Here is a 25,823-nt window from a genome sequence, read left to right as displayed (position 1 = left end):
GGTTTCACCATGTTAGCCAGGATGGTCTTGATCTCCTGCCCTCATGATCCACCGGTCTCGGCCTCCCAAAGTGCTGGGATTACAGGCATGAGCCACTGTGCCCAGTCTCTTTTTTGTTTGAGACAGAGTTTCACTCCTTCGCCCAGGCTGGAGTGCAGTGGTGCGATCTCGGCTTACTGCAACCTCTGCCTTTGGTTTCAAGGATTCTCCTGCCTCAGCCTCCCTAGTAGCTGGGATTACAGGCATGTGTCACCACGCCCAGCTAATTTTTGTATTTTTAGTAGAGACAGGGTCCCTTAATTTCCTGAAGAACACATTCCAAATGAAGGAGAAATATAATAAACAATATGACTAAATTAAATCTGTAGTATGCTAGGTAGCCATGAGTTCCAAGATAAAATCTGAAGCTGAGAAATTTGTTAATAAGTGTGATATTGAGAGTTTATATAAGGGGAGATAGTAAAACTGTTGGACAGAGTGGTCTGGGAAGTTCTCACTAAGTAGTTAACATGTGGGAATAAATACCTGAAGGAAGTGAGGGAAAGAGTCAAATGGATAACTAGGGAAGAACCTCCCGGTCTAAGGAATGGCAAAGGCAAAGGCCTTGCTGACATCTTCTGAAATGAGCACAGAACTTCGCCTGCAACCGAGTGAGAGCAGAGGTGAGAATGGAAGGCCCTGAAGTTGGGGAGAAAGCTGGAGTCCACAATACATAGGAACTTTTAGGGCATACGAATGCCATTTCACTACAAGTGGTATCAGATGAATTTGAGCAAGAAAACACCAAGACTGTTGTATCCTTACATCTTAATGGTATTGCCCTGGACCTTGTGTGAAGGACATTGAAGGCGGGCAAATATAGACACAGGGAGATCAGTTAGGTTATAATTCAGGAGAAAGATGATGGACCAAAAAGATAGCTCGCAAAGTCCTACCACTGTTTGGACAGGAAATGGATAGGCAGTATTTATTGGAGAACTCAATAAGGATTGGTAAAGGAAGAGAGAAGCTGAAGATAATTCCAAACATTTTTGACCTGGAAAACTGGAAGGTTGAAGTAAGCATCAGGCAAACAAAACAAAACAAAACGAAACAAAATCCATATGGGACAAGCAGGTTACAAAAGCAACTCACACATTTACCTCACCTATTTTAGGAGGATTTCTGAGCTTTAAGTGGTGAGAATGCATGTCAAACTTACTTGGAATAACTCTCTCTCTCTCTTTCACTCTCTCTCTCTCTCTCTCTATATATATATATATATGTATATATATCCACATTTATGTGTGTGCACATATATATGTCATACACATAATAACATGCCATGTATAAGGAGATAAATATGCTATTTTTTGCATTAGCATGAGAGAGGCTGTACTTTTAGATTATATCCAGATTTATAGCAGAGATCCGGGACTCAACTTCCAGGTTTTAGGTCTTCCATTGTCAATTCATTTAATATGTCAGTGCATCAGTTTCTTAATTGTTGTGAGGATTAAATAAATTAATGTAGAGTTCTGAAAGTGGTGCTTTGCACCTAATGGTAGGTGTGCATGTGTTGCTGTCATTAATGTTGAAACACTAGATGCATGTAAGAGCCTTGCAATAGTAGTGATGTGATTAAAAATATATAACCAAAAATGACAAAGAACTAGAGAGTGTGCTAAAAACACATTTTCATAAAAAATATTTCCTAATATAAGACAGAAATTCTTTCTTACAAGGCTGACAATCTACTTCTTTCAATAAAGCATTCCTTTTAGAATTTTAAATACTAAGTCAAAGAAAATTATATTGATATTTTGGGATAAGCAATTAAAATGTTATGTAGCATTTTATAGATTGATAACTGATATATTATCAACTTTCAGGTGTAAATTTTTATTAAAATATGAGATTAATTGAAGATATTACAGTTCTTATTGTCGCTCAATAGGTTTGCAGAGATGAAAAAAAATCCTGTGCCTCATTACATATTTTGTACACCAATATAAATTTGTATCCATGTAATTGGAGGTGCCATTTCAGACTTAGTCTGTGAACTCTGATCCTTATGTATCCCTAGTATATAATAGTTACATTGCAGACAACAAAATTATTAGTTTTCTTTTCTGAAATGTAACTATTATATACTAACAGAAACAAGACATGCTAAAAGACATCAGCTATTAGTTATGAATATTTTGTGCTCTCTTTGTCTATTTTTAAACTTTCCATAGTGAACTTCTATTTATTTTATGTTCAGGAACGAATAAATATGTTTTGAAATAAAACAATGGAAAAGAAAGTTTTGAAATAAGAATAAAAGCAACTTGCAACATAATAGAATGGAATGATGAAGTTAGTAAAAAATGTATCTGTATTCAGCTTTACTAAATTAAAATGTCATTTTAGTTAAATGGAAAGAGCTATTATTGTACTTTATTTTCTAAGGTAATATGTAGGAAACTATTTGAGGAAAATAATGACCATCTACCATCAGAGCATGAATTTTTGTACCAACCTATGGTAGACAACACATAATAATTTATTGCGGACTGTACATTTACCTTTGATACACTGAGTGAAAATTGTAGAATGTGTGACAGCAATACTAAGATACATAAAATTTTTCGTCACATAATATGTGGCCCTGAGCAAGTAACTTCTCTGTGTGTCTCCATTTTATCATCTATAAAATGAAATAAATGTTCTGGAGTATCTCTCTTATTATCTAACCAGTTTAGGTTAATGAGAGTTCTTAGAGTTTATCAAGTATAATCTCAAACATAGGTCTACTAACATTTTTCTCTGGTTGTGTAGACATATGTTAGAAACCCAGTAAATAAAACGTGTAAAGAATAATTTAGAGCTGTCAAGAACACACACACATGCACATGTACACATCATCCTCTGTGCAAAGTAACCTAAATTTATTTATGTTTACAGATTTAAGATGACTACACAATGACTCAGAATAGAAAGGAGGTACCGTTACAAATGAATTACTAAGTGATACATCAACCTACAGCAGGAAAATCAAATGCAATTTTTCTTTTCTATTCATTGTATTTGCATACAGTACAATTTATAGGGGGAAAAAAGAAATTCTTTCACTCCAAACAAGCCCCGCTGCTTCCTGGACAGATAGGTTATACTAGCTAACGATTCTTATGCACGACAGTGTGCTTATACCTGTGATGTTTTCGTCTTTTAAAAATATACACAGAAAATTAAAGGATTCTTTGGCTATCATCTTCCATGTCTCAGTTTAGAGTTACTTGAGGATTATTTTTATGAAAGAAGTAGCGTCTTCCTGTTTAAACAGAAGAATAGACAGAATGCTTCGGAGTTCATATTCGCGTTGTTTTTTAGGCACCGCCTATCATGCCTGGAGGGCTAGCAATGCACACTGGGTACCTTCTGTAGGTCTGTTCTCAAAGGCAGCCTGTCCTTCCACTGACTTGGAAATCTAACTCTAAGAGTGGCTTCCATAGATAAGACAACAAAGGTAAATTTGTTTTCTTCTTTTTTTTTTTTTGTTAGACCTTAGAGATTATAAGTAAGTCATTTTTGTGAAGAATGAATGGTAGTAAGAAGGAAAGGAGGACAAGATAGTAAAAACAGGAAAAATAAAAACCATAGGGATCGGCAGAGAAAATAAAGGGGGATAATAAGGGAGAAAAATCACTGAGAGAAGAAGAAATGTTGAATAAAATAAGTAAATAAGAAATTAAGAGGAAATGAAAAAATTAAAGTGACAACATATTATATAGCTCTCCTACCTTCCCCTATATTCAATTTATTTTTTCCTACTAGTTTTTGTTCTCAGAATTTTTTTAATTTTTCTTTTCTTTTTAAAATTTTTTTACAAATATCTCCTAGAATAAAAATACAATTACTTGTTTTGATAGAGAGTGACTACATTTTTACCCGAATTATTATTTTTGTTTCTTACCAAAAAATTAGACTGTATTTTTTGGCTTCCCTTACAGTTAGTAGTGACATGTGACTGGATTCTATCCAATGGGAGTGTGGAGGAAATGATGGCTGCCACATCGCCGCATCTGAGCTGAAATGGTTAAGAAATGAATGTGATTTCTAATACAGAAGGCGGAACTGAGTCTAAGACCACAAGGCATACGAGCCACAAAATGGAAGGAAAATGGGTTCCTGGAACACTACAAGACTACAAATAAATACCTAAGGTGGATTGTTATGTGAGTAAGATATAAATTTCATCTCTTTTTTTTTTTTTTTTTTTTTTGAGACTCGCTCTTTTTTTTTTGAGTCTCGCTCTGTCGCCCAGGCTGGAGTGCAGCGGCGCAATCTCGGCTCACTGCAAGCTCCGCCTCCCGGGTTCACGCCATTCTCCCGCCTCAGCCTCCCGAGTAGCTGGGACTACAGGCACCCACCACCACGCCCGGCTAATTTTTCGTGATTTAGTAGAGACGGGGTTTCACCATGGTCTCCATCTCCTGACCTCGTGATAAGCCTGCCTCAGCCTCCCAAAATGCTGGGATTACAGGTGTGAACCACCGCTCCCGGCCCAAAATCATTAAAAAAAAAAAAAGACATAATTTAACGGTCACTCAATAGCTTTCAAAATACATTTTGAAATGTATTTTGATAGTTGGGAGAAATACATTTTAATTTGTTTATATAGATCCTGTGTCCTGCATCTTTGTTAAACTAATATATTTGCTCTAACAATGTGTGTATGTGTGGTATCACTTAGAATATTCTACATACAAGGTCATGTCATTTTAAAATAGAGATAATTTTACTTTCCAATATGGACACTATTTATTTATTTATTTATGCCTTTCTTTTTTTGAGGCTACAACATCCAGTAGAATGTTGAATAGAGGTGTCAAGAATAGAAATACTTACATTGTTACTGATCTTACAGAGAAAACATTCAGTGTTTCATCATTAATGGTGATGTTAGCTGTGGGTTTTTTGTAGATCCCTTTATCAGGTTGAGGATGTTTCCTTCTATTCTTAATTGTCAGGTGTATTCGTCACCTAAGGCTGCCATAATAAAATACCATAGGCTATGTGGAATAACACGAATTTATTTTCTCGCAGTACTGAAGGCTGGAAGTCTGAATTCAGGGTGCTAGCACGGTCAGGTTTTGGTGAGAGCTCTCTATCTGGTTTGCAGATGGCTGTCTTTTGACTGTAAGTCACATGACCCTTTCTCAGTGCATGTATGTGGGGAGAAGCAGGTGGGGAGAGAGAAAGAGAGAGACCTATCTTTTAATAATGCCACTTATCATATCAAATTAAGAACCCGTCAGTATGATCTTATTTAACCTTAACTACTCCTAACAACCATATCTCGAAGTGCAATCAGATTGGAGGTTAGGAATTCAATATACGATTATTGGAAGGCCACAATCAGTTCATAGCACTGAGTGTTGTTGTTTTACATGAAAAGATATTGTATTTCATCAAATGCCTTTTCTGCATCACTTGAAATAATCACATGGACTTTGTCTTTATTTTATTATATGGATATTACCTTAATTGCTTTTTGTAGTTTATATGTTGCCAGACTCACTTTGCTAGTATTTTGTTGAAGATTTTTGTGTTGATATTCATAAGAGGTATTGATTCCTAGTTTTCTTTCATGTCTTTTAGTTTCAGTGTCAGGGTGATAGTGGCCGCATAAAATCAGCTGGGAAATGCTTCTTTCTCCTTGACTCTTTAGAAGGGTTTGTGAAGGATCGGTGCTAATTCTTCTTTAAATGTTTGGTAGAATTAATTACATCATCTAAACCTGTATTTGTGTGTGTGTGTGTGTGTGTGTGTGTGTGTGTGTATGTGTGTGGAAATTTTCTGGATTACTAATTCAATCCCTTTACTTGTTAAAGTCTATTCTGATTTTTCTTCAGTCAGCTTCAGTAGTTTGCGTCCTTCTTGAAATTTATCCATTTCATCTAGATTGTCTAATTTCTTGACATACAATAGTTCATAATATTTCCTTACAATCCTTTCTTATGTCTGAAATGTCAGTAGCAATGCCTTCTCTTTAATTCCAGATTTTAGTAAAACAAGTCTTCTTTCTTTTTTTCTTCAGCTGTCTAGCTAAAGTTTTGTCAATTTTGTTGATCTCAAATAACCAACTTCTGGGTTTGTTGATTTTTCTGTTGGATTTTTGAACTTCATCTCATTTATTTCACCCTAATCTTTGTTTTTCTTAGTTTCCTTGCTTTGGGTTTACTTTGATCTTATTTTTCTAGTTTCTTAAGTCAGAGATTTGTTATTTCTTTGAAGTCATTTTTCTTTTTTAATGTAGACATTTACAGTTACAAATTGTCAAATGATAACAATTATTCAAGTATTTTGCTTCTGGGGAAACTCCAAACCAATCTACCTCCTCCTCTAGCGCATGCTAGGTTGCTGACTTTCAGTGCGATTGTGGCAATGTTCATTTTCAAGGCTACCATGTAGCTGAGGAGAGGGTGAAAAGGGCATGTAAAATGCCATAAAACTTCCTATTGTTTCTGAGATTCTTCTATTTTTCTTGAATAGATGTTCCTTAGATTTTTTTTCAAGCGTTTGGTTAATTTACAGAGTTCTGAAAAGAGTGGATTTTTTTTTTTTTTTTTACAATGTTTGCCAGTGTTCTCATTGCTTTTTTAAGGAGGAAAGAATTTTTGGAGGTTCTTGTTTTCTCATTTCCATTGATTTAATTCAATGCTTTTATTATTAACCAGAATTTGAACTTGGACTTTCTAAATCCTGAGGTATTTTCACATAATTAACAGTTAAGAGAGAATCCAATGGGAAATCAATAAAAGTATTAATTTGCAAGTAATTTGGGAATATTCTACCCAAACTCCTTCAATGCCTAACTCTTTGATTTTCATACCTTTTAAAGCACAGAACTATTATTTCAAATACAATTACATGCAGAAGTTAAATAGATATAAAATGATTCAAAACAAAGATGCCTTATTTTGAAGTGGGAGTGAGACAACCCTTGTGGATTTCTGCCTCTTCTCTTCTCTGCTTGTGGGAGAACTTGAGGAAATCCCAGCATCCTCAACAGAAGCCCCAAGTTTCAATAAATACAGTCTGAAAAACAAAGTAGCAGCTGGATAAGGTGAGAGTCACAGAGGGGCGAGAGGGGAAATGGCTTCCCTAACATTAACAGGTGAAGATACAGATCCTGTGATTCTAGTCCAGTTTTCTCTCTTCTCCCATATGGAAGATTCTCCATAATGCTGTATTTTTCCACTCTTCATCTGATTAAATTGCAATTCTGATTAAATTGCATTGTCGAGGCACACTATTATTTTCATCATTTAGTAATATTATGTGCAAATTACTTCATTTTTAAATATGTGTTTAACTTGAAATATATGCTGGCTCTGTCTTTAAAGAAAACAGCAAACATTTGATGTCAGAAAAACAACAAAAATAACAACTTACAAAAAAGAAATAAAAATCCTGCCCTATTATAGAAGGCCTTTCTGAAGTAGGATTTTATGTTACCTCTTGACAAAGAAAAAAACTACAAATTAAATATCAATGCAGGAGAATTGCAAGAAAATGCAATTTCCCAAAAATGAACTAACCTTATCCTTGAGCATTTGGATTTAACTAGCTAATCATCCTGTCTTTGTTAGTTTTTCTTTGTTTTTCCAGGAGACTTTTAAAATATGAAGAAAATAAGAAAAGCTCTTTACTTCTTTGAATAAATTTTGGAGAATCCTACATTGTTGAAAATTTATGGCATGACCAAATACATCACATTAATCATAAAACAGAAAGAGGTTCTCTTTTCTTGGTCTATGTCAGGGAATCAGTTTGAAATCTCTTTTTCAAGCCTCTATGAAATGATTTTGTTGAGAACAAGGGTCATGGCTGCTGTGACTGAATATCACTGATTTTTAACAAGCTGCTTCATAATATGTTTCTCTTCCATTTATTTCACTCATTTATCCCACAAGCAATATATTTATAAATGCAATAAATGTTTTTAAATGCATGAACACTGTCATATGTATCAGGGAGTCTTCAATAAATCTTCATTTTATATAATGATTCATCTGGAATATTCCAGATGTGGTATTTATAAAGCATTTTCTATTCCATATATCATGAACTTTACTCCAAGCCCAATTTTCAGCCCAGAGGAAGGAGTTCGGGAAATCTGTCCACTTACAACATTTACTTCCTCTTCAAATTACAAATATCACTTAGGTCCATCCTACAAGTTCCCTAAGTGGTCACTGAGGCAAATAACACTAAATGCAGTAAAACATGTGGTAAGGAAGCTATTGATGGCCAGAGGACTGAAATGTACGGTATTCTTTGCAGAGCATTTTCTCTAGCCCTCTACATTTCTCTTCACTGCCTAGAAAACAGAAAATACAGCTCAGTTTCCTATGCTCCTGAAGCTATCCCTGACTTTACCAGAAAGAGTTAGTTGCTTGTACCTCTATAGTTCACAGAACTGGAAATATACTTACTTTTTGAAAGCATTAATCATATGATTTCATTCATTGCCTTTGTGTCTGTCTCTTCTATACAAGAAAGCAGAAAAAGTTTTCATCTCAACTTCAAAATTCCTGTATCTGTCACAGAATAAGTATCCAATAATAATATTTTAAAGAAATGAAAGAATGAATGATGCATGATGTACAGCAGCATGCTGGAAAATGTGAGAAAATAGAATGAATTTATGCATTTTTCTCTGGCAGGCTAGTAGGAATAAACTAGATACTATATAGCCAGGGTAGAAAGGAGAATTATCCTACACTCTGTCCTGGTGCCTTCACTGTTTGAAAGAAATAGGAAAGGCTTTGGTGTAGACCAGGAGATGCTGGCTGGCTTGATATTCTGTCTGATTCACCGCAGTTTCTCTCTTAAATCAAGCTAAGCAGCAGGCAAGCATTTTTCATAAATATTTTTTAAAATAGATGAATAGAAAGAAAAGGTAAACTTCATCGTGAGCATGTCTACTTTTTTATTTTTAATAAGAGGATCTCCAAGTCTGATAAAAACCATCTAAATATTTCTTAGAAATACAGATTCTGTATGTCCCAACAAGCTTACCAAATTAAACTTTCAGTGGTAGAAGGGGATGTATTTTAAACAAAAGTCTCAAATGCTTCTTACTATCAGACTTATTTGAAAAACACTAATCTAACGAATACTAAACACTGGAGTAAGACAAGTTCTTCTACTTTATAGATGTGCAATGTGGATTCAGGGGATGACTCTTCAACTTTACATAATGGTGTATTTTTACCTTCAGATCACGTAACCTTTCTCACCCTTGTTTTCCAAAATAAAAAGGATAATGAGTGCTGTAGTAGATTAAACAATAATTGACACAAACACACACACCCAAAGTCAAAACAACAAATTAAACAATAAAAAATGTCCTTAACACATTCTTTCATGTTCAACAAGGCATGCAAAAATGAATGTCAGGTAAAGTGTAATCTGTCTCTTAAAGTTTTCTATTTTCTCCCTAGGAAGGAGAGAGTTATAAGTAAGGACCTGTAATCAAAGTATGCCAAAATAATCTCTGATATTTAAAAAAGGAGTTTGAAAATTTTAAAGTCCTTTTTCTCTCTTGATAAAGCCTGACTCTCAAGAATATCATCAGTAGGAAGTATTGGGGATTGGAAAAATGAGCCCCAGACTGCAGCCCAGATCCCAGAAACAGCAGCCGAGGTGATGAGGAGTCTTCAAACCAAAGTACTCCTGAGGGTGTCTGCAACTCTTCAGAATGGGCCTGCCATAGTAATCAGCTGTGTTTAGTCACTGACTTCAAACAGGCTGCAGACAACAATATCTTGTTGTAAAAGTATACAGGTATATTTGATTCCTATTGCTACCATAACAGATTACAACAAATCTGATGGTTTAAGAAACACAAATTATTTTAGAATTCTGTGGGTCAGAAGTCTGTCCAGGCCTGACTGGCCTAAATCAAGGTGTTGTCAGGGCTACATTCCTGCCTGGATGTTCCATGTTAATTCAAGTGGAATTAGATTCCTTGCAGCTAGAGGGCCCAAATCCCCCTTTTCTTTTTTGTTGTTGTTGTTTTTTTTTTTTTTTTGGGCCGGGGGTCTCGCTCCGTTGCCCAGGCTGGAGTGCAGTGGTGCGATCTCGGCTCACTGCAAGCTCCGCCTCCCGGGTTCACGCCATTCTCCTGCCTCAGCCTCCTGCGTAGCTGGGACTACAGGCGCCCGCCACCACGCCCGGCTAATTTTTTGTATTTTCAGTAGAGACGGGGTTTCACTGTGGTCTCGATCTCCTGACCTCATGATGCACCCGCCTCGGCCTCCCAAAGTGCTGGGATTATAAGCGTGAGCCACCGCGCCCGGCCTCCAAATCCCCCTTTTCTTACTGGCTGTAAGCTGAGGGCCGTTCCCAACTTCTAGAGGTGGCAGTATTCCTTGGCTCCTGGCCGGATCCTCGATCCTCGGCTTCTCCATCTGGAAAGCCAGAGACAGAATACTGAGTCTTCTCATACAGCATCTCTCTGACCTTTCCATCCTGGCATCTCTTGCTCCCAGCCAGAAAAAAGTCCACCAGAGTCAATGACTCATGTGATTTATTGGGCTCATCTGTGTAATCCAGGCTACTCTGTCCTCCTGAAGGTCCCTACCCTTATTTTGTTGTAACAGAAAAAATAGTAGAAAAATTTAAGATAGTTTACTAGTATTGTAATAGCCTGTTTATTGTAGTTATTTCATATCTGGACAGTTCAGTAGAACCTAGAGGTAGAAACAGATACAAACGCACATAGCTATTAAATTTGTAAAAATTGCAGTAATATTAAACTAGTGAGGATAGAAAGGCTACTCAATAAGTGATGTTGAGACATGAAGATAATTCAAGAAAGATATTTAATTTAATTCTTAAAAAAATTAATTACAGAAAAATCACAGATTGAAAACTAAAAATGCCTATAACCAAAAAAGATCTAGAAGAATGTATAGATAGATAAAATTAAAATATTTCACTGGGAAAGCTTATCATATCAGGTAACAAAACTCATGAGAAGAAAAAATGACAAAAAAATTAACACGAAATGAAAGGCAAACAATTCATCAATGAATGAGACTCATTGAATTAACTAAGGATCATCTATTGAATGAATATAGAGCTTTATATTTTAATATGAAAAGTTTCTAACATATTTGGAGTGAGAGTCAAATGCAGTGTATATGCATAATATAATTAAATACAATGTAGGTATCATTTAGTCACAAATGTTCAAAGTTTATTCATTGCTTTTGTTTCATTATGCAGCTTGTGTAAAATTGTCTTCATATGTCCCTGGTACACATCAGTGGAAATAGTTGCAACCAAAATGTTGTTTCCAGTATGTCTTAATGATCTGAGTGTATTGTTTATGATATTAAGGATATTGCCACTGGACCTGTGGAGATGAGTCCTAACCTGTTCTCTTATGAGACATAGACCTTGCAGTTTAATGTTGTTAAAAGCAATGTACCCCTGAGCTTTATTTCGGAGGCTGAGGTGGGTGGATCACGAGGTCAGGAGTTCGAGACCGCTCTGACCAACATTGTGAAACTCGTCTCTACTAAAAATACAAAAATTAGCTGGGCATGGTGGCGGACGCCTGTAATCCCAGCTACTCAGAAGGCTGAGGGAGGAGGATCACTTGAACCCGGGAGTTGGAGTTTGCAGTGAGCCGAGATCATGCCATTGCACCCCAGTCTGGGTGACAGAGCGAGACTCCATCTCAAAAAAAAAAAAAAAAAAGGAAAAGCAATGCACCCTCAAGGTGGTACTACTCATTGCTCATCTTTTTATTTGAAGGGTGTGATAAATGACAAGGATGTTTCTCATTATTCAGCCTGGCTAAATAAACATTATAGGACCTATACTCATTCTTATATAGATATGTCCATTACATTTATAACTAATATTGAGCAAGTGCATCCATAGCAAAGCAAGCTAGTTGAACAATACAAAATAAACTCTTCACTTTCAAGACCACTAAACTGTAAATGAACCACCATTGTAAACTTACCTTGGGGAAATGACTTTTATTTAGCCTTCCTGTTGCTTTGTTTACCTGTCAGTATAATAAAGAGTAAATTAAAAAGTGGCAATGTTTAATACTATCCTAGCACAGAACAATGTAATACAGATTTGCCTGCACACAGATTGATGAGTTAGGTGACTTGCCACAAAGCTAAAGAAAGTAAATTAATTGGTCTTATTGATGTCTTTCCTTCTTTCCACATCAGAAATGCCACGTGTGTCTGACATATGTGTCAGTCTCTTTATTTTGTAGGAAATAAATCTTGCCTTTTTAATCTACCAGATGTCAATCAAAGTTGTTTATTTTTAAATCATTCAGTGGAAAAATAATCCACAATTCTCTTTCATTTGCCAGACATTCTAGTGTCTATGTTTCTAAATGTGGAGGTTCTCTTAAAGGAAAAAAAAATAGCCATTCAAAGAAAGTGTGTTTTAAAAATCACAGTGGTCAGAGAGAACTTGAGGGTGTTATAGGATTCCTCCTCTTTATCCATGCAGATACCTGAAGTCAAGGTATAAGCACAAGGCCCTAATGCAGCCATCAGCAAATGGTAGCCCATTGGACAAATCCAGCCCAATGCCTGCCTTTGTGTAATCCAGGAGTACAGAATGGATTTCATATGTTTTAGTGGTTGAAAAACATTTTGTAATATATGAAAATAATATAAAATTCAAATTTCAGCTTTCCTAAATAAAGTGTTATTGGAACAAAACCCTTTTGTTGATATATTATCTATGGCAACTTTCCTGCCACCAAAGCAGAATTGAATAGTTGCTCAATCTAAGATATTTACAACCTGGATATTTGCAGAAAATATTAACCAGCCCCTGTTTTATGATCACAAATCTCTCAGGAGACCACAAACTGCTTCCTTTTTGGCTTCCTTATTCTTTTAAATCACTTTCCGTTTTACTCAATCTTATAGCGTATTGTCTTGGTTTCTGTCTATACTGTACTCGCTATGTGTGTGATAAGTTAAACGAAGACCGTAAAGCACGGGACAAACAAGGGTGCTCTGGTGTGTAAGTTTCTGTTCTTTAATCACTCCATCTACTCTGTTGTCCCAACTATAACACCAGAGAATTCAACATACACTTGTGGGGCTCATTCTAGCAACATTCTCTGGTGTTTTTAACTACCAATCTTCCTCCTTTTCTTACTATCTTAAAAGTATTGGCTGGGCGCTGTGGCTCACGCCTGTAATCCCAGCACTTTGGGAGGCCGAGGCGGGTGGATCACAAGGTCAGGAGATCGAGACCATCCTGGGTAACACTGTGAAACCTCATCTCTACTAAATATACAAAAAATTAGCCAGGCGTGGTGGTGGGCGCCTGTAGTCCCAGCTACTCAGGTGAAACCCCATCTCTACTAAATATACAAAAAATTAGCCGGGCGTGGTGGTGGGCGCCTGTAGTCCCAGCTACTCGGGAGGCTGAGGCAGGAGAATGACGTGACCTGGGAGGTGGAGCTTGCAGTGAGCCAAGATCGCGCCACTGCTCTCCAGCCTGGGCGACGTAGAGAGACTCCATCTCAAAAACAAAACAAAACAAAAAGTATTAAAGATTAATTTGAACAAATAATAAAACCTGTCAATTCTTTCAACCCTCCTGGCTACAATTGACTCTATGCTATCTGATCTTTTCTTCTTGGAAACAGTTGTGCTATTTATACTCTGATAAGACTCAGTCACAAACACATGTTTCTTCAAGGCAGTCTCTTTCCCCTAGGCACAGATCTTCTCAGATTTCAGAGGTCTAAAACCTAGAATATAAAATTGAAAGTAGTGGGGGGAAACTGTGCTTGTGATAAACTGTTAGAGAGAGAGGATAAAAAAAGAAGCTGACTTTTTTTTCCCCTAACTTAAAACCTCCAGATACAGTAATTCTAATCAAGACTTTGTTGTTTTCTGTTTTATCCATATGCCAACCATCTCAAAATTGGTAGAAAATTCTATTATCCCATTTTCTTGACAATATAAATGGATTTAATTTTATATTGACATAGTGCATATTTCAAAGCTATGAATATATTTTTAAAGCACATATTTGGTTTTTAAGATATGATTTTTTCCAATTATATTTTTCTATGTGTGTGTGGAGGAGGGAAGCATTTTTAAAAAAGAGAAAGCATTTTCTAATTGTCTTACTATATATTTTCAATTGTATTCCAGGCTGTATCCCTAAAACGAAAGGCCAAGTAACAATACATAGCTTTCCCTGTAATCCTGTTAGCCTTTAAAGGGATGTTAATTTTCAAAATCCCTGCAGATTGATACTGAGCACAGATGTGCACAGCAGTAAGTGCACAATATGTAGGCATGTACCTTATCTTCTAAAGTAGCAGTTGAAAATGGCACTCAACCTAATTAGCTCTCAAAAATGATTTAGAAGGACAAGAATTAGGAAGAGAGTCAGAGTTAGATAATGATACTAAATTTTGAAATAGAAATGCGTCTTCAGCAGAAAGTCATTTAAAAAAATTCATATGAGGGGATAAGAATAATAACGTAATCATCTAGGGTCAACCTGTACTGTGATTCCATAAGCCTCAATTTTAAGTCTACAATTAGGTACGACCCTGCATGAAAAGGCCTTCCTTTGAACCATCTAACCTTATAGCTTGTATAGGAGTATATTTCTTTCACCAGTGCATTCCCTACCTCTGATCTTGACCTCAACCTGTTTTGTTCCAGCTTCTTTTAGTGCCTCCAGTTTTCATGGCCATTGATTTACTCATAGATCCTTACTTCTGCCTCCGTCTTCTCTTAATGCTCCATCTTTACTCTAGGCAATGCATTTTCATTGAAAATTTTGCATAGGGCTTCCTGGTGTGGATTGGGCCTTTGAGGTAGTTCCTGGGAGATATAATGTTATCTCCTTAGAAATGCCTGAGCAAATAATAATAATGATGACAAAGCTGGTGATAGTCTGCTTTCAGGAAAGCCTGAAGATGCACCATTTTCTCTGGACATCCTGGACTTTTTGTTGTTTGTGGCTCTCATTTTGTTTTTAATATCAAGGCTTTCCAGAAAAGCTTCTTTGAGACAGTATCTGAAGTTGTTTCTGAAGGAACAATTCCCTAAAGCTTTTAAAATAGAATAAAGATTGGAGGAAAAGTCAACAAACTGCCATCTCCATCCCACCTACATTTGGTGAAAATATCCTCTACATCACATGTGCATAGATATGCAAAGACTGATGTTATTTAAATATATGTTTGTAAAAACAAAGTGTGTAATCTAAATTTCTAAGAATTCTAGCATGTAGTAATTAATTTATTCAGGAACTCCTGATTTAGAATATTGTACACTTTGATAAACATATTTACTTTTATTCTTTACCATATAGAGAAAAAACAGAACATTTTTATCTGCACATGTAATCTAAATAGATTGAAAGAGGTTGTTCAGACAGGATAAAATTTTCTCCATTCAACATATCATTTAACCTTCTCTTCAGAATATTGCTCTATATATTTAGAAGTATAGACTCCTTTTCTAAACTTGAAAAATACCTGACATTGGATGGCAACCTAGGTTTGAGTTCTGGCTCTGTTGCTTACCCACTGGGTGGTCATGGACAATTTATCTAACATAACTCCATTTATCCCTGTGTGATATGTGGATGATATTACTGTGAAAGGCTATGGTGTGGATTAAAGTGAGATAATGTTGGCTAAGCATGTTGTAAAGTCAACAATAAAAATCACTTCCCTTCTTCTGCCTTTCCACTGAAAAAGTTTTATTCCAACCATCTCTTTAGTTCAATTCCTGAAACTTGGGTCACCTCTGATCTCCTTTCCAGTTATCCCCAAGTATACGCTTTCTGCTTCTTGCTATTTAAATTACCCATAAATTTGTAGCTCCGAATGACTCGTATTTTGTGATGAATCACAGATTGATTTCCACTATCAAGAAGTAGTCCTCACCCTTCCTTCTTGCTATTATTTTTCCTCTCTGCAAAAGGTTGCCCTCAAGCAAGAAGAATTTTGCTCTTCCCATAAAAACACAAGTCTGAGGCTTCTCTCAGAGACACTTATTTTACCAGAATCATATTATCCAGTCATGAAAGAAAATTTTCTCATGTTTATCTTAAATCAAACTTCAGCCCTCTATAGAATTTAACAGAATTTATATTTTGCATAACAGAATTTATGCAAAATACATAATTTGCATAAAATTATATATTTAAAAATATATAATAGAACAAATAATAAATAAAATCTTTGTTACTCCGTTTCATGACCAATTGTTAATTTCATAAGCAAGCATTTTTTTTCTCACCAATCAAATTCACTTGATCTGACTATTCAGTGATGTTCCCATCAATCTGATAAGCACACACACACATTGTGGGAGACATAGGAGGAGGTTTATTAAATATAGTACATTTTTTGTAATAATTGATTTTCTAATTGCAGCCTTTATAAAATAATCTTTCTGAACTTGCCTGAAAATATCTGGATGTACAGATATCCATATTTTAAAATTATTTCATCCAACTTCCTGATTGGCACAGAGTCGATGCTGAAAGTTGTGTCTTCCAGCTGATGGCTTGGGAATCTCTGCATTGGAATTTCAACCAGGAGCCCAGGGTTGCACTGGCTGCCACTCAAACAGAGAAGCCAAAAATCAGTTTGCTTGCATCTGGGTAGGTGGAACTTTAGCCTGTCATTTCAGAAACATATTAATAACCAAGAAGAGATCTTCCCTGCAAACTTCTAGAGGGAAGTATTGAGGAAAATTCTAAAGTAAAGTGGTGATAGTCTGTGAAACTTTATAATCTCTCATAAGGCAAAGGGGAAGCTGTGCCCTCCCAAAGCATCTTCACATCTCTCAGCATTTCCAGCTCTCCTTTCAGAGACCCTCAAGCCTAAGAGAAGTTATGAATCAGAAGTCATGTTTCCCTTCTGTTATTTAAAATAAGTCACAGCACTTTGTTTTCTTAACAAAAAGCTGGGGTTCACAAGGTATATTAACTTGGAAAAAAGAGAGTTTTATTCAGTTTCTTCCTAAATGTAAAAAAATGTTGGTTTACCTAAGGAAAGGATGTGTGACCTCATAATTTCCCACTTGCACATCTAATGTGAAAAAATATATTTAAAATGAGATATTCTGACTCTATTGGATACATTAGAGTGCTCCATGTCTTGTCTTTTACCCTGGGGCTCAGGTAGAGACAACATTCTTGCTCATAGACACCCATCAAGTCTGAAGTACAGGGATGTGATTTGTCTTCAGAAACAGAGCTTACCTTCCACTATCTTGACTTTACCAATTATGTATTTCTGCCCAAGACACCCTGGCTATATTATATCTCTGTAAGGCATTTGTTCCATTTATCAAATCATAGATTCCTCAAATATTAGGACCAGGGAGCCAGATAAAATATTCCTAAATCTTCAGGAAATATGGTAATTAAATGGGCAAAGAGAATTGATTCCTTGTCTTGCTGGAGATTACTTCCAGAGTAGAACAATCTAATACTTCTCTTAATCTTATAGTTTCTCCATCCTATTTGATAATGTATCTGTAGCATTGTATCTATCTGGAAAAATTTATACTTTGCGTGGTTGGATAGTGCCACCTCCTTTTGACAATTCATGCATGTATTTATTTAATATTTGATGAATGCTGACTATGTATTTGTCAGGCACTGAAGCCACAGAAGTAAACAAGATGGGCATAGTCTTAGAACCATTGGTGTGTTCACGGCATCTATCGTAACCTGTTCTTCTACATTTCCTAACTGTTCCAGCTCTTCTCTGATTATGATTACTTACTTTTTTTTTGTCCACCTATGCTCTCATACCTGCACTTTTGGTCTGTTGTAGCTCTTCAAGGACTGACTTGATTCCTACCTTGGAAATCATCAGCACCAGACCACAGATGGAAACAGATCACCCAAGCTCAGCTCACAGCTCAGGTTTCCCAGGCCCTGGAACCCTCCTCAGCAGCAGTGAAATGTCCTGGCTTCCAAGTGGAATCAAAGAGGTCTGCGGCAGAGTTGAGGATATGGGCTCTTCTTTGTGCAGTTGAGGGACCAGAGTCTCCCAATAGCCTGTTCTTGCTTCTGCTGCAGGATTCAGTCCTGAAGTTCCTGTGAAAAAGAATCACATGATGCCTGCAATGACCCCTTACCTTGTTTTCAGGCCTCAGAAAGGATTCAGCACAGGATGTTGGCACTATTGTGTGGGATCTCAAACATGACAATTATCCTTTTTTATCTTTTTTAGTGTTATTGCTTCAATTAGTTTGCAACTAATATTCATTTCCAGATGCTTTATTTGCTGAGACTCACTGTGGATGTTCAAAAAATTGCAAAGGGTCACCAAAACAAAAGTTATAAAAATTATGACTCCTTTATGCAACCAGATGCCATACTTCCCAGGTAATTGGCTGGCAAATTAGTGCTGACAAATTCTGAAAGCAATGCTAGTGAGAACAGCCTCCCACCGCCATCACTACCTCCACAAGACACACTCACACATGCACACACACACACAGGAATCACAATTCAACAAACAATTGTTAAAAATAACAATCAAACACATATAACACGTATATGGCAATTATTACATGCCACTCACTATTCTAAGCAATAATTTATTGAATTATCACTACATTTCTGTGAGGTAAGTATTGTCTGTTACATACATGAGGAAGCTGAGGCACTTCAAGTTTGAGTAATTTGTTCCAACTTCCACAGGAAGTAAATATCGGATTCACATCTAAACCCAGGGAGTCTGATTTAAAAGCCTGTTGTCAAAATGGCTTCTCATTACTGCTTCTTATAAGATTATTAAAAGAATATGATTCATCAACCCCTGTATTTATATCATTCTAAACAAAGACATATGGAGCATCCATTCTGGTCTGTCACTATGCCAGCTGCTAGTTATAAAAGGAAAATAAGAGACTTTCTCTGACTTTAAAATATTCACGGTCTAATAGGCTATATATATATGTGTTTATATATACAGATATTTGCACTATAGTAAAGGTTATAATAGACCATAAAAGCCCACACAGTGGCAGTGATAACTAAGTCCATGTTCACAACATAAAGGATACTTTGTGAGAACAAAAGGACATTTAATATCCCCATCTTTCTGAAGGTTGCCACAGTCGACTGGAAGGAGCAAGAGGTTTGTAATAGACGGAACCATATGAAACCGATGCTTTGAAGGTTAAAAACTTTTGAATATTGGCAATTTCATTTGGTTAAACCTAATATTTATGCAAAAGATCTTCTTTAAATTTGATACTGTTATTTATTAGCAGAGTTTTTTTCCTTCTTGGGTTTTAATTTTATTATTTCTTAAGAGAAAATAACAATATTTTATCATTTTCACAGTGAGCTTACCATTTCAAAAGGACTGGGCAAAGCTGAGAAAAGTTTCCACGTCACAGTCACGTGATGCTTATGCAATAAGTTTTGTAATACTTTAAATAAGGCAGCAATCCTCTGGGTGTTTGTAGGTGGTTTCTTACTAGAAAATGATTTGAAAAAAAAAATTGGTTAAATGAAGTCAAAGAGAAAGGAGAATGTTCTGTTTACTTCTCCATATCCACAGTCATCTCCTCTTAAACAGTAACCATTATTGGTGTTAATAATTAATCATCAATTGTTCAGTGAGGAACTTATGTGCCATGCATAGATCAGAAGATTTGAAATCTGAGAACTAAGACAACCTCAGCAGGCATTTTAAGTCAGAAAATGAATGGCAAAGGTTTTTACCATTTTTAAAAAATATATACTATTTTATATATTTGAGGACTAAGATTCTTTTACTATGGCCTCTTAAAGGGGCCACTTTACTACAATGGGCCTTTCTTTCCTTGTAAAAGTGATAAAGTAAGACAATGGCCTCTAAAGCCCAGATCAAACTCCCCAAACTCTCTCACTCACCTCTAGTATGAAAACAGCCACCCACGAGCCTCCTTGCTTTTATTCTTGTCTCCCCACATCCATCTATTCCTTCAGAGCAACCAGAATCATTCCTGTAAAAGTATAAATCAGACAACATGATGCCACAATTGAGAATTCCCCAATAGTTTATCACTCCTTCATCAATAAAACCCACATTCCCAATGAACAGAATAAAGTTCCATAAGACCTGGACCTGACTACCTCACTGGTGGTTGTTATCAAACTGTGGTTAAAGAAATCAGCGGAAATCTAGATTATGAATAGTTGGATCCTTTCTTCATGATAAGGTATGCATGAAAGATAACATCCTGAAATGTGTTTCCTCAGAGGAGAATTTCAAACTTTAACCAAGGCCAAATCTTATTGTGAAATGATGATGCTGACACAGGAATTAGATCATCTGAAAGGAAGAAAGCAGAGGGAAAGATCATTGTAAGATTTCACTCCTTCCTAATGATGTAAGTGGTTGATACCCATTCTCCTCCATGCTTACCATCGTCTTTGTCCTCCCGCAGATTTGCTTTATTCAAGAGTCTTTGGGATTAGAAGGAATGAAGCTATACTTTTCGTATACAAGACATCCTTGCAGATATTAGGAGATGTGTCCCTGGGCAAGGTGATCTCAGTAACATCTGTCTCTTCACTGACACAGTGGGATACCATACTTACATATAAGATGAATTTAAATCCTGCGTGTGATTTCAATATAAGAAGATGCTGGTAGCGTGTGACTTCAATATAAGAAGATGCTATTATAAACCTCTTGCTCCTTCCACTCCATAGTGAGGAGACACTGGGATGCCTTTTGCTGGGAAAATGGCAAATGTGATAAACTCAACGTTTTCAAAAAGAAATTACAAGATAAAAAATAAGAAATGATAAATTATAAGTGACTTTGTTGACATATCAACAAACACAACGTGTCAACTTCATTTGAGTTCTGATTTGAACCAGTCAAATGAAAAGTGATAGTGTAATGGGGATGGAGAAGATAGAGGAGGATGGGCGGGGCAGGGCATATGAGAATTCTTGAGATTTGAATGTTTAATTGATATTTGATTTGTGCTTTTTAAAGTGAATGTCTCTTACCTACTTATAAATACAAGCTATTTACTGATGAAGTTATAAGATGTCTTTGATTTGGCTCAAAGTAGTCCATTTATTTTACAGCACAAGCGTGCAGGTATAAAAATAATAGTTTTGCACTAAGAAATTTTGAAGCAAAGTAATGGATTTGTGGTATTTCATTATGCCACTTTGTTCTACTTTTGTTTATGTTTAAGCTTCTATAATTTAAAGAAGAAGGAGTGTAGTAGAAGTGAAGAAGAAACCGTGTAATGCAGTAGGGAAGAGTGAGGCCTATGAAAATGGAGCCCTGTTTGTGCCTAGCTAGAAATAACTCAACTCGAAATCTGCTTTGAACACGTGTGGCTAAACAACACATGGTGACAGGCTGGATCGTGAAAATGCCCACATGTTCTGGATCTTTAGAATATAGAACATATTTCAAATGCTCACTAGGGCCAAAGAAGGATGTTACTCTGAGAGTTATTTAAAAGTGTCTTGAGCAAAAGATGGGAGAATTATCAAGATGAGAAATCAAGACAAGGCAGGGTGAGTATACAAAGTGGTGGGAAGAAGCAGACATGCAGTCATGTCACCAACCACAGGGCACGGTAAAGGAAGTGAGGAGCAAGGTGTGTGGGAATGAGGCAAACTCACTTAGCTCACTAATTCCAAAACCTCTGGGCTTTCTTGGAGCCTGGAACTGCCTATGCTGGTGGGGTTGATCCTTGGCCACCATGCCATTTGGACTGATGGCCGTAATTAGACTGACTGCTTCAATGCGACAACTCCCTCCCTTGAGAATGAATGGTGGATTGTATACTCTCATCTTTTCAGCTGCAAAACTGAGTGCCATTCTGCAAATGCTGATTATCTGCATTGTTAAATGGATGTAGTACACTGAGATAAGCCTAAGAGTTCATCAGCAGATGGAGAACTTCAATACACAGTTCCTTTGAGGGAGGCGGGGAAAATAAAATTTAATGAGAAACCGTTTTGGGATTCAATTTTTGATGGTTTAGTGATCTTATTTGTGTTTCATTAAAAGTCACCTTTCTCTTGGTCCATCCACTGAGGTAATTGAAAGGTCAGGAGTTTGGAGGTCACTGAGCATTTTCTTGACAATAGTTTTTTGGGCAGTTGGACCAAAGAGTCCTGCTTCTACAATGAGTAAAATAAAGAATCTGAGACTTTTGACAATACAGATTCTAATAGCTATTAAATTAGGTTTGAACAATCTGAGCACATTTCATCTTGGAAAGAGTGTTGAGAAGAATAGAAATTTTGCTATTTGCATTCCCCTGAATATAGTAAGCTAAAATAAATTATAATACTAAAATTAACTTTTTATTTTTTTACCCATAGAGAAAGAAGTGCAAAGCTTCTCTCACTCATATCTTCCCCCAAGCAAACAAGTATATATAAAAATACTGATAAAATTGAGGTATTAAAATACAATTTTTTCCTAAGAAATGAAAATATGATCAGAAAATACATCCTACTTCAGAGATAAACTTTATAATAAGTGATATTAAATGAAAATGCAAGAGTTTTCAGAATGAAAAAGTACAAAGAAAAACACATTTAAAAGATACACAGACCTATATCTACCATACAGAGAGAATCACTTCTGGACTGTTATTTTTTCTTAAAAAGCGTTGTTAAATCTGTGAATATAAATGTTGGTCAATCATGAAAAGTTAATTTAGGTCATGTGATAAGCTACGGTGACATCATTTATTTCCCCTTTTCCATCTATTTCAGTTTGGGAACCAGGCCTGCATTAAAGTATGTGGGGTTTGGGGTTTGGAGAATAAATTTTGGAGACAGAAATGTTAGTAACAGGATTTGAAGTATGATGCAGATGTTTACTGAAAAGTGACTCAAGTGACTAAGGGAACAGTCATTTGGAGAGAAGGATGGGCTGTGTCTGCTGATGCTGACAGAACCTAAAACTCTTACAAGCATGTTGTCAAAACACAGGTCAGCACCAGAACCAAAAGAAACAGGCGGGGCTGGCTCAACTTCTTCTTAAATGCCATATTGGGCTGGTCATGGTGGGTCAAGCCTGTAATCTCAGCACTTTGGGAGGCTGAGGTAGGAGGATCACTTAAGGCTAGGAGTTCAAGACCAGCCTAGGAAACATAGTGCGATTCTTATTTTTTTATTTTACTCTAAGTTCTGGGATACAGGTACAGAATGTGCAGGTTTGTTACATAGATAGCCAATATGCCATGGTGGTTTGCTGCAGCTATCAACCTGTCATCTAGGTTTTAAGCCCCACATGCATTAGGTATTTCTCCTAATCCTCTCCCTCCCCTTTTCCTCCACCCCCTGACAGGACCCAGTGTGTGTTGTTCCCCTCCCTGTGTCCATGTGTTCTCATTGTTCAACTCCCACTTATGAGTGAGAACATGCGGTGTTTGGTTTTCTGTTCCTGTGTTTGCTGAGAGCAATGGCCTCCAGCTTCATCCATGTCCCTGCAAAAGACATGAACTCATTCTTTTATATGGCTGCATAGTATTCTGTGGTGTATATGTGCCCCATTTTCCTTATCTGGTCTATCATTGATGGACATTTGAATTGGTTCCAAGTCTTTGCTATAAACATATGTGTGCATGTGTCTTTACAGTAGAATGAGGGGAGGGGCCAAGATGGCCAAATAGGAACAGTTCCTGTCTGCAGCTTCCAGTGAGACCAACACAGAAGTCCGGTGATTTCTGAGATCCTATTTCTACTAAAAAATAAGGGGTAAAATTCAGTGCTGTGCTCACAGAGGCTGAATTTTAGCAGGCTGACTACACTTGCTGCTTTGTCCATAGCAGGCTGTTTTATGCCTGTTGTCATGTCGTAAGTTTAAAAATTGCCTCTTTTCTCAATTTCTAAATGCTCCAATTGGGTAAAAACAGTTGTATTGTTCTGATCTTCTGAAGCCTTTCTTCTCCTTTTAAAAATATGTTTTATGTTTATTAGAAACTTTAAAAAATGAGATGGAGGGGCATTTGAGAAGTTTAAAGTGGGTTTTTTTGTAAGAAAGGGTTTTTAGACAAATAGATCTTGCTAATGTCATTCATAAAATTACACACCAGTGAATATTAAACATTTGACCAAAGCTGTATATGTTTGTATTAAAATAAATATGTGTATAAAATACACAAATAAAATATTGAATAGCTTAGGTAATTAGTTGAATACTGTACTGAAAAATAGAAAGGTTGTATGTGTACTCAAAGTATAGCTTCTACTAAATGTGCACCAATCTCACACCATTGTAACATGAAAAAATCATAAGTCTAACCTTCATTAGTCAGAGACCATTTGTATTATATTACATTACATATTTAATATATACACATCTGTATATAAATGTAAAACACACACATACAGCTATGCACATATACTTTACAAGTGGTAAGTGGCCAACACTTACCACTTTTACTGTAGAAATTTTAACCAAACTGCTATGGAAATGATTATTCAGTGAAAAAAACTAATCATAGGATTTAAATAATGAAAAAATTTCATATAATGGAGTAAAAGTGACCTATTTTCTTCAAAAACAGGCATATAGAATCTTTTCCACACAACACATGGGGAAGAAAGCACTTTCTGGATAATTTTAGGTAGAAAAAGTATGTATGTTTGTAAAACTATAAGAAAAATATAATTTCAGTCTTCTCAGTTTTGTACAGTTTAAAAAAAGGTGAAGGAAGTGATGGCTAGTGCAATTTTAAAAGTGTAAATAAAGATTCTATATAGTGATTAAATTTGGAGGAGCTGCAAAAATATTGAGAATATGCTGGAATTTTTATTTCAGTAATGCTTCAAAGACATTACTGGCTCAGTGTGAATTGTGTGTGATCTAAAACTCTAACAATATCAGTGTTGAATACAGAACTAGGAATTGAGCAAATAGATTTATAATCAAAAGATTTGGCCTGGTGAGTGGCCCACACCTGTAATCCCAGCACTTTGGGAGGCAGAGGCAGGCAGATCGCTTGAGCACAGGAGTTCAAGACCAGCTTGGGCAACATGGTGAAATGCTGTCTCTACTAAAAAACAAAATTTAGCTGGGCGTGGTGGTATGCACGTATAGTCCCAGCTACTTGGGTGGATGAGGTGGGAGGATCACTTGAACCCAGGATGTTGAGGCTGCAGTAAGCTGAGATGGTGCTACTGCCCTCCAGCCTGGGCAACAGAGTGAGAACTTGTCTCAAAAAAAATAAAAATAAAATAAAATAAAATAAAAATATTTGTCTGTGATGTAATATGGTGAAAACCATTGTGATGATAGTTGTAATGTCAATAAGGTATGTGACTATGCATGTACACACATCTATATATGAGTAAACACATGCACACAGTGTGGAGGGGGATCTGCATATGCTGATATAGAATGCATTTTGTCTAAAACTGATGTGGTGTTCCTTCATGATCCTTTATTTGATGATAAAAATGGAAACTTACTTAGTCTAATTTGGTTCAAAACTGTGTCCAAACCAATATTGTAAATAATCCCTTTAGGCACTCTTTCAGTCTCATCAATTCTACCCTCCTCTGTATGTCCGCAGTGTGGCATCACACTGTTTGGAGGATGAAGGGCTCCTGTGAACTCGTGGTATGGAGTGACAGAGTCCTTGAATTTTTTCTTTGTTTTGGGAGTCCTTGCCAGTCCTTGCTGAGGTGGGACTGATCTAGCATTCTTCTGGTTATGGTGGATCCCACTATTTAGCATTCTGCTAATGTCTGTGCTAACGTTGTGGCTAAAGTATTCCTGACCATCCTTTGTCTGCTGTAGC

This window comes from Hylobates moloch, unplaced genomic scaffold (genome assembly GCF_009828535.3).
Source record: "Hylobates moloch isolate HMO894 unplaced genomic scaffold, HMol_V3 SCAFFOLD_24, whole genome shotgun sequence".
Taxonomy (NCBI): domain Eukaryota; kingdom Metazoa; phylum Chordata; class Mammalia; order Primates; family Hylobatidae; genus Hylobates; species Hylobates moloch.
Note: the sequence above shows the minus strand (reverse complement) of the source record.